We start from the raw sequence: 9,785 nt of genomic DNA, 5'->3' as shown, positions 1-9,785 counted from the left end.
ACAAGATCCTCACAGTTTGGCATAGGATAAGGTTGGTATTTGCCTAGAACATCTGAATCTATTCCTTTTCTTATATGGCCAGCTCATAGTTACCATAGGAGAACAGAAGTGTTTTGTATGTTGTAAATCTCTGAATGATCCAGAATGTCTATTCCTAGGTAAAAGTTTATGAATTACAAATCAATTCAGAAAAAAAGTCTTCTTCCTTTGCCTCTCATGATGATGTCATCTGACATCTGTGTGCGTGTGTGTGTGGTACATGCGCACACACACCATGGTACACATGTGGAGATCATAGGATGATTTTCAGGTGTTGGTTCTTTCCTTCCACCATGTAGGATCCAGGGATTGAACTCAGGTCTTCAGGTTAGTGCCTTTATCTGATGAGCCATCTGGCTAACCTTCCTCTTTTTTTTTTTTTTTTTTTTTTGGTCTTTTTGAGACAGGGTCTCCCTGCAGCCCCAGCTGTCCTGGAACTGACTATGTAGACCAGGCTGGCCTTGAACTCAGAAATCCGCCTGCCTCTGCCTCCCTAGTGCTGGGATTAAAGGCTTGAGCCACCACGCCCGGCTCCTCCTGACTTTTGAACTGAGGACGCTAGGGGAAGACTTCAGTTTAGCAGTTAAAGGATAAGCGGCTAATTCTAGTCTAAGACATTCTTTTCTTTGTCTTCAGTCCCTTTGGAGTAAATCCTCCACTTTCAGGATGATGCCTCCCCCTTCTCCCACTTCCTCCTTTTCCTTGGTAGTTGTCTATTGTGTTTGTTGTCTAGTGGCAGGACAGTGGAAGTAAGATGGTCCTTGTGCTGATCTCCATGCTCTTGCTGTTGGAGAGTTGGTATAATCATCCTCTTAGACACCTGAACCAGGTGACATTGTGGAACTGGAGCTCAGCTGATGCTTTTGGAAACTGTGCTGACCCTCACAGTTGGAGTAGGTTATCTAGGAGGTTGTCTATGGTCACAAGCCTTGCTTATCTTAATCCAGATCCTCTAGTCTCTTCTGGTCTATCTGTTCCCTTAATAGTCTATGTTCCTCTTGGAAGACAGATTTTCCTAGCTGTATTTGCTCTCTGCCCCATGGACATGTGAAACATTTTTTGAGATAAAAGTGTTCTATGTGAGGGGCTGGAGAGATGGCTCAGCGATTAAGAACAGTGTTCTTGCAGAAGACCCAGATTCGAATCCCAGCACCTACATGGCAGCTAACAATGGTCCATAACTCCAGTTTCAGGGGATCCAACAGCCTCTTCTGTCCTCCGCAGGCATTGCGTGACACAAGTGCACTTACATACATGCAGGCAATACATGAATACACATAAAATAAAATAAATAATAAATAAAAAAGTGTTCTATGTGACTACCTTCATCTGTTTTAGTCATTTCCAGCTTATCACTTTGACAACAATGGTACTTGAAGTTTTCACCCCTACATCCAAGATAGCTCAGGACTAACTCCTTTACTCTCAGATTCCAAACTTGCCCTCATTTGACAACTCTTCAATGTGATTAAGTCTAACTCCAAGTCCAGGTTGGCATGTGCACAGCTCAGTGTGAGACGGTCTGACATTCAGGGTGGGTGATCTCAAGCAGGCCTTCAAGGCCGCCTTGTCATCTTTCTCCCACTGTCCTCCATGACTTATGCCACACCTTCTCTCTTCTCCTCAAAGCCCCAGCACATCCTTATTCATACTTGGTTTCATCCAGTTCATCCAGCTAATTCAGTATAATATCCTCCAACGTGTTGAACACATGCACTAGTAAGATAGCTTCCACGAGGTTTCCATACACCTCCACCCAACTCCAACTCTTACATCTATGTCTTTGTACGCTGCCTTCCTTCTCATGGCTATGGACGACAGACAAGCAATCCATTCTCTAAGGACAACTCCTGTACTTTGGCAGAAGAACTTATACCGAATCCTCACCTCTTTCCTGCATCAAAGCCTTTTTCGTTTAGTGTGTTGAAATTTCTTGTCCTACCTTGGACCTATATCTTTTCCCATCTCCTTTCATGTACCTCCCCACTTATCCGTCTGCATGCCCCACCCCCAGCCCCCCACCCCCGCTTACCGCAAAGCACCTACTAAGAGTTCACTGTACTTACCATGTCACATTCTTCCGTGGTCCCCCTCCCTCCTGCACCTACCACCATTCCACTGAATCTGTTCTCATCAAGGTTATGGATGGCCTCAAACCCTGTGCTCAATGCTCAGTCCTCATGCTACTTAACCAATTGGTAGCATTTGTAAAGCTAATTGTATTTTTTCCTTGACATACTTTACGTGGGTACCTGGAAATGCTGGTTCTCTTCTGACTTATTCATCAAAGTTTCTTTGATTCCTCTTCTGGCCTCTAAGTGTGGAGTGACCCAGAGCTCCTTTAGGTCATTCTGAGTCTCATCTTCTCTTGTACTAATGCAGGGCATTGGTATTCCTATCCGGTCTCCTGGTTTAAAATACTGTTATAACTCCCAAGTTTCACTTTCAGTCTAAACTTTTCCTGTGAACTCTAGATGCAAATATCCATCTATCTAGTCCACAGTTTCACATTGGCACTCTAGAGGCACCTCAAACCTGGCACTTCTATAACTGAATACCCACCACACACCCGCATACATTCCCTATAGGCTCTTTCCATATGCTTCTCCACTGTAGGAAGTAATATTCCTATCCTTTTAGTTCCTCAGATAAATATTCCTGGTCTGTTCTCTTCCCCTCAGATTGCCAAGACCTGTCCATCAGCAGATCTTGTTGGCCACACCTGCAAGTTATGTCCAGAATCCACCCTTCATACTAGTATTAGTCACATTTCTGTTGCTGTGATAGAAACACTGACCCAAGCAATTTATAGAAAGAAGAGTTTATTTGCATCCTTTTAGTTCCTCAGATAAATATTCCTGGTCTGTTCTCTTCCCCTCAGATTGCCAAGACCTGTCCATCAGCAGATCTTGTTGGCCACACCTGCAAGTTATGTCCAGAATCCACCCTTCATACTAGTATTAGTCACATTTCTGTTGCTGTGATAGAAACACTGACCCAAGCAATTTATAGAAAGAAGAGTTTATTTGCGCTTACTGTTCCAGGGGAATTACAGTCTGTCATGGCAGGGAGGCATGGTGGCTGGAGGTGGCTGGAGCAGGAGCAGCAGAAGCTAAGCTCTCACATCATCACCAGGCACAGGAAGCAAGAGAACAACTGGAGATCTGGCAAGGCTTAAGAACTCTCTAAGACCATCCCCAGTGATGTGTTTCCTCCAGGACAGCCACACCTTCTAAAACCTCCCAAAACAGCGCCACCATCTGGGGGCAAAATGTCCAAATACTTGGAACCTATGGGGGACATTTTCATTCAAACCATCACAATATTGTATCTAATATTCACTACCCCATGACTGGGGTTTTGGTCTAGAGAGGAGGGAATAGTTTTAACTTTTCCTTTTATTAATAATAAACATGTTATATTGAGTATAGATGTTTACCTCCATTTCTTCCCAAATTCATTTTTCAAAGTGGGATATTAATTGATAATGTTTAAATTGTTTTTCGGTTGTTTTTTTTTTTTTAAGTCTTTTTGAGACAAGGTCTCCTTGTAGCCCCAGCTGGCCTGGAACTCACTATGTAGATCAGGCTGGCCTTAAACTCACAGAGATCCACCTGCCTCTGCCTCCCAAGTGCTGGGATTAAATGTTTAAAAAATATTTTTTATTGAGCTTTTGTACATTTCATACAACAGTTCTTTTAAAAATATTTTGTGTATTATTTTTATTTTTTATATGTATGAGTCTATTGTCTGCACGTATGTGAGTGCACCCGTGTCGTGTAATGCTGCGGAGGTCAGAAGAGGGCTTTGGAGTCCCCTGGAACTGGAGTTAAGGACAGTTTGTAGCAGCCATGTGAGTGCTAGGAATCGAACCCGGGTCCTCTGCAAGAGCAGTCAGTGCTCTTAACCACTGAGCCATCTCTCCAGCCCCCATACAACAGCTCTTAATCAAATTTAGACCCCCTCCTCCATCTATATCGCCACATCCCCCTCACCCCCCAGACCACATGTAGTCCGACATACATGTTAAGTCTCATCTGGTCAAGCATTTGTACTCAGCTGTCCTTCAGTGAAAGTTCATCCACTGGAGTCCAGCCAGCCTATCTAGGGGTTTCAAGGAAGGTCTACTCTCCCTCACTCAACAGTGATTAGTCTCTAATAGATCCAGGCTAGGGCCAGCCGGCCGCCCATTTCCCTCGCTCCACTTTGGGCCCTTGTCTGATTGAGCTGGCATGGGTCTTGTGCTCGACATCACCATTGCCACAAGCTTCCAGTGGCCTGAAAGCTTCTGTTTCCCCATGTTCATGCACCAACCTTGGCTCTTACATTTCTTCCACCCACTCTTCTGCAATGGCTCCTGAGAAGTGGATGGGTGAGGTTTAATATAGGAGTCGTATCCAGGGACACACATTCTGCAGGCTCTTATTCTCTAAAACTTAGCTGGTTGTGGCCTTCTATGCGCATCATGCCCTGTTGTATAAGGAAGCTTTGCTGGTGAGTGAGATTTAAATTTTAAAAGCCAAGTTACATGCAATTTTGAAATATAGAGATAACTACCAAAATATAAAACAAAAGGGGATGAAAGTAGTTGACTCTGGGGAGTGAGAATTTGGAAATGGAACCAGGGACTTTGTGGAGATTTTTCTTGTTGTTTTAAGCATCAGAGAACAATTTGACTGTGAGAGGAATTGCTTTGATAAAAATGAATTTTAAATTCAAAAAGAATATTCAGTACCCTAAAAGATGAATAAAATACACAGAGTCTAATATATTTCTTTCAAATCAATGAGATCTAGGAGACAGAAAATAAATACAGACACAGAAGAACTGAGTATTACAGTCTGCTCCCTTGTTTTAATAGTTAAAGAACTTGACATCCATTGAAGGAAAGACATACAACGAAAATGGACAATGTACTTGGCTGCAAAGAAAACCTCAAAAAAAATTATGAAGAGTAGAGCTTTTACAGACATCATTCTCTAATAAGAATCCAATAAGATTAGAAATGAATGATATATAAAGGGAGCTTTGGAAATTTAGAAATTCTTTTTCTCTCTTGATGCAGCCTAGCTTTCAACAGCTCATTCCCCCTGGGGATATGATACATAAAAAGCTTCATTTGACAGTCAAAGCTGAGTGATGACTTTGGTGTTCTAGCCAGTGACTGTCCTGCCCCTGAAGCACTGGAATTCATTGATTAAAAGGATGGAGAGCCATATGGCATCTTGATTTAAGAGGGATAAAAAATACATTAAATAATTCCTAAAATATCATATGCATTATTCATAAGTGCGGCCATTACTTTACATCCACTGCCATAAGACGTCAATCAGCTGATGGAAATACGCAGAACTGCCTGTCTCTGCTGTACTTCCATCCTTGGTCAGCGTCTCTGGATGGGCTACTAAGCAACAAGATTTACTAATGGAAGGGGTTTCCAGCAATAGCTGGAATGATCTTTATAGTATTTGAATCAGTTCTTCTCAAAGTTGTATGCCTGGTAAGATGCATACTGTCTGGGCACCACTTCAGACCAGTTGAATCAGAACACCAAGAAGACGCATACTTGTGTATGTAAGTTATAGGTAGAATAAAGCTAGAGAATTCACACTTTCCAATTGACACACGAGAACTCTGTGTGTGTGATGTGTGATGATTTACATCATCCATTAATGCTAGTCAGCTCTCAGATGACACTGAGGTGTACAAAAATTGGGGAAGAAATCGACTCATAGTAACTTTTGAATGCTTGTTTTGGTCTGTTTACAGTTTAATCTTAATGAAAGTCTTAAGAATAACTACTTGGCAAGTTTGAAGAATGGTTATTTGTGGGGTTTTTAGAATTCATTTTCATTGTGACTCATTAGCCATTCTAGTAGCAAAAATGGCAGTGAGGTGTTAGGCACATTCAGAATGTGTACTCTCCCCTCATTTGCTCACAGTGCGGAAGGCTCCCCGCTAAGGATGCATTCCCAAATAGGGCAAGGTGTTTCAAAAAACAATGCAAGCAGTTCATCGGTCTTTGAATTTGTCATTTCCCTTTAGAAAGTCTAAAATTCTTAAGTTTCTCAGACAAATGGGCAATGATGTTGAATAAGTTTGTTAATTGCAACACAGCTTATCATAGCAAAAATTAACAGCAACCTAAGCATCTCTCAAAATTAGGTTAATCTGTATATATTAAAGAATCTAATGTTGGTGGAAGAATTCAAAACTTCCTTCAGATAACAGGAATAAGTTTGAAAGATCTCTTATACAACATAGTAACTACAGTTAGAATAATATATTACAGTCCCAAAAAACACTGAGACCACAGTTTAAATGTTCTTACCACAAAGATACTTTGGGAGGTAATGCATATGTTAAATAGTTAGATCCAGTCATTCCAGAATATATGTTAAATATGCATATCAAAACATCATGTGGTACACAATAAATGCATTTTTATCTGTCAATATATTTTAAATTTAAATTTTTTATTTTTCAGAATTTCATACATGAATATTGTCTTTGCATTATTTCCATCCCTCCAGTCCTCCTCCAACTCCTCCCATGGCCCCCCACTCCCTCTCAGTGTCTTATCCTCTTCTTTATTATTGTCACATATACATACATACATGGATAAAATATACATAATTACAAGTATACAATGCACTGTGTCCATTTAGTATACTCATGTGCGCCTGTGTTTAGGGCTTCCCACTTGGGATTGGATAACCTCTCAGGGAGCTAGTCCCTGGAGAAGACCAGTTCTCCCTCCCTCTGCATCAACTGATTGCCTGCAGCTCCTCATCTTGAGGTGGAAGCCCATGAAATTTTCCCCATCCAAATTGACATGTCAATTGGCTTTTTCTTTCTGCAGATTCGTTAGACTATGTAGAGATTTCATAGGTACAGCTTCCCTCTCATGTCTAGAATTCACTGTCAATTTAAAACATTTGTTTTTTTAAAAAAGAATTTCATATAACCATCATTTGTATAGGACAGCTGTGTAGTTTGTATCTGGACTATGCCCAAAAGGCCACATGTTAGAGACATGGCCTCCAGCACTATTGAGAAGTGGTAGAGCTTCTTGATGTGGGACTTAGGGAAGGAAGCTGTGGCACTGGGGGCATGCTTTGAAAGAGCTATTGAACCTGGTCCCTTCCCTTTCTCTTTGTGCCTCCTGGCTGCCATGAGGTGAGTAGTTTCCTTATCCATGTGCTCCTATTGTGATGTTCTGCTTCACCACAGGCCCAAGAGCAATGGAGCCAATGTACTATGTACAATGCACCATGTACAATGTACCATGGGCTGAAACCTCTGAAACCATGAGCCAAAATAACCCTTTCCCAATGAAAATGAACTCATTGAAAAAGTATAAGAAAATTTGTGAATGAAAAAGTAACAGTGAACAGCAGAAGAAATTAGGAAATTGATATAAGAGACACGGAGGACAGAAGCAGAACAACCTACGTATTCTAGTAGAAAATCCAGAACACAATAGAGATCATGGATGAGAAGTTCTCAGAACCAAAGGGAAAAGCCCTAAGATTAAAAAAAAATCAATAAAAATCACACTGAGTCATAAGCAGGACACAAACATTTGTACATTTAGTACAAATTGTACTGAAAAGACAGAATAATGATGATTATCCCTAAGAGCAAACATTAAAAGAAAGCAAAATATCTCCAACTGAAAAATCACATTTTTAGAGTGACAGCAAACCTTCCCCCATAGAAGTGACAGATGCAAGAAGATGGAGCGTCTTCAAAGTGTTTGGGAGGAAAATGGACACAGTAGAATTCTATCCCCTGATAAGTGACCATTCAAGAGTGGAAGTAACATAAGTACATTTTAAATATATCCAAAGCCCAAGACAACTAAGTGACTCTCACCGGACGGATTCCTGTAAGAGCAAATTCTGCAAGAATAAGAAGCCAGAATGAAGAATGGAATTCAAGAACAATAGCACTACTCACAATAACTGAGATCTGGAATCTGCCTGTGTCCATCCACAGGGGATGGATAAATAAACTGTGGTATGCAGATGCACAGGAGTACAATTTAGCCATAGAAGCAAACAATGAAGCTGTCATTTGCAGCAAATAAGAATGAAATGCAAGGACATCATACTGAGCAAAATAAGGCAGACACAGAGATGCAAATATCATGCTTTTGCTCCTATGTGGAAGCTAAGAAGCTGGACATGAGTATAGACTGCGGGACACTGGGAAGGGGCATGATGGGAAAGGAGTTGGGTTTGGTCAGTGCACGCCATGTGTGTGTGTGTGTGTGTGTGTGTGTGTGTGTGTGTGTGTATGTGAATATCACACTGAATCCCCAATTAATACATTTTGAATATAGGAGAGCAATGATGAGAAAAGGGAGGGGAAGTAAACCAGTCTTTTCTATTTTAAAGTAAAATGAAAGCTGGCAAGATGGTGCACTGGGTAAAGGCACCCGAAACCTGAGTTCTATTCCCAGGTCCCACATGGTGGAAGGAGAAACCTGACTACTGAAAATTATCCTCTGATCTCTACATCTGTATGTGTGTACACTAAATAAATGTAATTAAAAATTTTAAGTAAGGTGAAGGTCAAGCATGGTGGCATACACCTTTAATCCCAGCAAAGACAGCGGCAGGCAGATCTCTGTGATATCTGAGATTGAGACTGACCTGGTGTACATAGTGAGTTCAAGGAGACCCTGTCTCGAAAACCCAGGAAGGAAAGAAGGATGGAAGGAGGGAGGGAGGGAAGGGGGGAAGGCAAGAGGATCAGGAGTTCAAGGCTAGCCTCAACTACATAGTGAGTCTAAGGCCACATGAGACCTGGCCAAGGAAGGAAGGAAGGAAGGAAGGAAGGAAGGAAGGAAGGAAGGAAGGAAGGAAGGAAGGAAGGAAGGAAGGGGGAGAAAGGAAGGAGGGAGGGAGGGAGGAAGGAAGGGAAAAACCAAAACATTTTAGGTTGCAAGTGATGTGCTTGGAATAAAATTTAAATGTGTTAGATCACTTGCTTATTCAGAAGAAAAATGTAAATTAACCTTAGTATTTATTTAAAAACAATGTGAACTATGTGTAGCAAAAAATTTAAAGTACCTACTAAATGACTGTAAACAAAATGTGACTTTTAAACTAGATCAAGAAACAAAAGAAAAATAGACTAACAAAAACAGGAAGAGAGGAACAGAAAGAAAACAACCAGACTCCAACGGCGTGCATAATTCCAAGTAAGTCAGATGCTGTAAGAATGCAAACTAAATACCCACTGTTAGGCGCTCGTGGTTAAAGCAATGCTGAATATCAAAAGGAACCTCTAAGACAGTGTGGACAAAAATAGATAAGATAAATTGTCTCTTATGACCACTCAAAACACACTCCGCATGTAGTGTCTTTTGATATGTGTAAATAGTATTCAAAAATGTCTTAGGACTACCCTGCTGCTGGGTAGGGCACATACCTTTAATCCCAGCACTCAGAAGCCAGGGGCAGATGGATCTCTGTGAAATCAAGGTCAGCCTGGTCTACATAGAGAGTTCCAGGCTAGCTGGCTGGGGCTACAGGGAGACTCACCTCAAAAGGAAAAAAAAAAAGAGTATACACTATATTCACAACTTTAGCTGTCTCTGGAAAACGTGGCAGAATTCTAAACAAAGAGGATTTCAATTTAATCAGTAATTTTTTTTTCATTTAAAAAGACTACAATTAAATACAATAAAATGTTGGATGTGGGACTGTAGCTTGTTTCTTATTCTTCATGCTCAC

This window comes from Nannospalax galili, unplaced genomic scaffold, assembly GCF_000622305.1.
Source record: "Nannospalax galili isolate Female #2095 unplaced genomic scaffold, S.galili_v1.0 scaffold241, whole genome shotgun sequence".
In the NCBI taxonomy this organism is placed as follows: domain Eukaryota; kingdom Metazoa; phylum Chordata; class Mammalia; order Rodentia; family Spalacidae; genus Nannospalax; species Nannospalax galili.
Note: the sequence above shows the minus strand (reverse complement) of the source record.